This window comes from Aegilops tauschii, chromosome 7 (genome assembly GCF_002575655.3).
Source record: "Aegilops tauschii subsp. strangulata cultivar AL8/78 chromosome 7, Aet v6.0, whole genome shotgun sequence".
Taxonomy (NCBI): Eukaryota; Viridiplantae; Streptophyta; class Magnoliopsida; order Poales; family Poaceae; genus Aegilops; species Aegilops tauschii.
Genome location: NC_053041.3, coordinates 170,700,518 through 170,704,429, shown reverse-complemented (window position 1 = coordinate 170,704,429; position 3,912 = coordinate 170,700,518). Strand labels below are relative to the sequence as shown.

Below are 3,912 nucleotides of genomic sequence, written 5' to 3'. Positions count from 1 at the left end.
AAAACAAATCTTATTGTGGAAGTATTATATCTCTACTCCTAATGTCTCAGTACGTAGGTCGTTCGTTGGTTTCGTTTGTTTCCTACCCTTCCATCGATTGATATATGGCCCTACCTACAATCTCCCTCCCACTGATTTTCCTCCCCCCTCCGAAAACCAACACCGGTTTTAATCCATCGTCAGATCCACACGTCCCATGCCCAAGAAAACCAAACCGACCCTTCCGTCCTTCCAGCAATCCCACCCTTCCATATAAGACACCAATCAAATCATATCGAATGGTCGATTTAAAACCTTCCATCCAAAACATTTCCTTGTTAGCGCATTTATTTATTGTTAATATTGCTACAAATATTTATGTAATCAATTAGCTACCAAATAAAATATCTCAAGATTATTCTCCAACAAGCCAAAAGGAAACAACCCGTGTTAATTCATAAACCAGAAGCACATCCCCTACAAAAAATCAATCCACGGAATATACATGGAAGCTATGATATTTTCTTTTGGAAAGTACTGCTCGTATTCCAAAGGAAATTCCAAATCAATCCGTCTATTAAACATGGAGATTTCTTAAAGAAGTGTGTGCCCGTCGATCCATAGCTGCTACGCAAAGAACGCGCTGCTCGATCAAATCAACCGAGGGATGAGAGGAGAAAGGTCTCCGCCGAACTCCGCTTCCCCACCGCCGCCGAGCTGCCCGCTCCCCTCGCTCCAGATCGAACTCCATCCGGACCAGCCCATCACGTCGATCCCTTCGCCGACCGTCTACTCCGCTCAACGCCGTCTCGCTGGACGCTCTTTCTCTCTTCTGCGCCTGGCCTTCCACCACAACCCGGCGTCTCACTGTCGCCGGCGGCCATCACCAGGTCGCCGCCTCCCAAACTCACCTACAGATCGACTGGTACTCAGGAGAATAGCAGATCAGTACCTCTGGCCCTAAAATCCCATGTTCTTTTCTCTGGTCCGTTGAATATTTTTGGAATCACATATATTTTATTTATATGATGCAATTTCTGCCAAATTCGCAGATAATTTAGAAAGTGTGTTGCATGAGTAATCTTGAATTCTTCTGTCAATTTTGCTGTTGTCATTTTTTGTTAGTTCAACAGGAAAACGAATGTGATGCACATTGTAAGCTGCCATGGACTGCTGATACGACTCATGCATTACTTCATGGTATGTGTCCTCTGCGTCTTTTAACCAATAATCTCATTCTTTGAGATTTTAGCCAGTAGAGAAAATAGATTGAGATCCTCTGGTCTTGGCCGGAGGTGTTTTGTTATTCATTGTGATTCATATTCCAGTCTGTGTAGATTGGTCTAATTCTGAGCCAGCATGGACCTCCTAGGCTTTAATATATGTTCAGTTATCCATTCATCCGCTATGCATTGTTAATAGAAATGAAAACCTTATGGAGTACCATATACTTGAAAGTATGCATAATTAATTTGCCCATATGAAACGAACAATTCATCGGCTAGAACACATAGTAGTATCGCTATTTTTACAATTACACTCCACTGTACTTCTCTCATTTAGTTACTTATAATTACAAAATAATATGAAGATCAACTTTAGAGAATTGAACTGATATTTAATTCAGTTGAATCTAAGGCCACTATATAATATCATTTGTGCAGGTTCATTATGAGAGACGTGCATTAACTTGGCAATATCAAAACTGGTGTTCCATGAAACAACATTCATGCAGTCACACGCCGATGTGCATCACGAACGTTGACATGACTGGATCATTTAGTGTCAGAAATAATCTTATATTCTAGGATGGAGGGAGTACCATACCACTGTTTGTGCCTGATTCGAGTAAGTTCAGATGAAGCTTTACAATAAAATTCGCATTGAATTAAGAACATAACTTGTGTTATGTGCCTGATTCGACCTTCTGTTGATTTTTAAATTGCTCATAGCCCATTGGTGCTTAAATACATGAAGAAATGTCTAGAGATGTCCAGTATGTTACAACTGCAGTATTTAATATGTATTATTAATATCATTTTAGCACAAATTTACATTTATGTTTACCCAGCTTGGCCTACATGCTTTGTTTTTTGTTAGTAAGTTAAATAATTAAATTTTGTACTACTTAGAAAACTCGTTAGATGTTTTTACTGCTTGATCTCACATCATATTTACGTGCTAAGAAATGAGTTGTAACTGAAACAATAATGTTAGTTTATGTAACTACATACTGTGTTGGATATTAGTTTTTTGAAATTAATTACGTGTTTAATTGGCTTTTCTTTTTGTGTGTCAAGAATTTATTTACAATCTGTAACACGAGTGATTTATTTGACATACATACATATCTATATTTTTTGTATACGTGGAATATATTACAAGATCCATCATAAAAACAGCATCTAGGCTCTTTGAAGTCATAATATCCAGCTTCACCTTCACACGTCGACGTTCTACCATGACTGTGCAATATATTTCAAGGCCCATGATAAAACTGAAAGAGGATCATGGGTTTTATAGCTCATGGTGGCCGGGTTTTGCTAGCGTTGTGGTCCATGCATACCAATTCTTTGAATCAGTTCCACCGTGCAGTGATGTAAGAAAAAGGTGTGTCGTTTGTCGACTGTGGGCAATGGAGTAATGTAGATGTACTATAGAGTACATATCCAAGGTACGGAGTGAACTATTTTAGTTCTTTCTTGTGCTATATGCCAATCTCAGATTTTTTGTTTGGTCTATTTTAGCTCAACATTGGTGTTAGCAGTAAAAACACTTGCAAATGTATGTGTCTTGAATACATAATTTGTGCTCTAGAAGATAATTGTAGAGAATGGTCACAATAATTTAATTCGCTGTTTCAATATTTGTATTCAGAATAAGTAGTAGTTATATTCTCCTGTGTAGTTTTAGTACCTGAGTTGAGAAATAAATAATAGCCTTTCTCTAAAGAGGTTTGATGCCTTGCTTTTTATAATTCAAATCATTTGGATTTGTTTTCTAATATTCAGAACATAATGGTTTGCAGAGAACAGTGAGGTGACTTTAGATAGCTGTAATGAGCTGATGGAGCCTTTGACCTGAAGTTATATTTGTATAGATTACATGATTTGTTGATGAGGATAATAAGGAGGAGCTGATGGCAAACCAACCAAGGAAGGTCACGGAAGATTGAGGTTGGGCACGATGCCACATCAGAAGTTATTAGGCTATGGGTGAGTTAGGGGCCATGGAGGAGTGAGCCGATAGGAGGGTCAAGTATGGTGCATACATGTCAACATTGGTAGTCAGAACTTGATGATGAGTGCAGATGGGAATGATGGAATGAGGACGGGCGTGCTGCAGTCCAGCAATTTGTCATTGCCAAATGATTCAATCCCGGTGAGGTCATTGCTGGATATGCAAGGTCTCACTGGGCAAGGTATTCGAAGTTCTTAAGTGCTTAGGAACCTCGCTGTGTTTTCGTATTGACGTGATTAGCAAGTGTATTTACCGAAGCATAGATGTAATGTGGGTTATGTGCAGCACCGAATCTGAGGTGGCTGCAATCCAGTCGGTTCTGGCATCGGAGAGTTAAGAGTGAATCAGACTTAATCAGATGGCATCGACACTGTGCCAATACGTACTTTTGATTCTTATCCTAGATGATCTCATTTAAAGTTGTTGCCGTTTGTTAAAATCATTCTTGATAAGCTACACAACGCTTCATGTATTGCACTACTAATGTCGTTTATTGCACTAATATCCTGTTCCACTCGTATATAGATGATTTGTTTTGTTTACTAAAATGTGAATATAAGTGAATCTATCTTATATTAGTACAATGATTATAATTTGTCTTAAGTTAACACAATGATTGTAATTTTGAAGTGTGGGTGTGACAGGGTTGAGGGATTGTGAGTCGGATGTGCCATTAATGGCACCATGCTTGGA

At 38.8% G+C, this 3,912-nt stretch overlaps 1 long non-coding RNA gene across 1 annotated transcript; it reads left to right on the top strand.

Annotated features, from left to right (window-relative positions):
• Positions 1–886: 886 nt before the first annotated feature.
• LOC109739600 (uncharacterized) lies at positions 887–3,680 on the top strand. The gene is made up of 5 exons (XR_006667403.2): positions 887–964; positions 1,105–1,179; positions 1,644–1,827; positions 2,382–2,653; positions 3,008–3,680. It is a non-coding gene; the product is annotated as an uncharacterized lncRNA (long non-coding RNA).
• Positions 3,681–3,912: the final 232 nt, after the last annotated feature.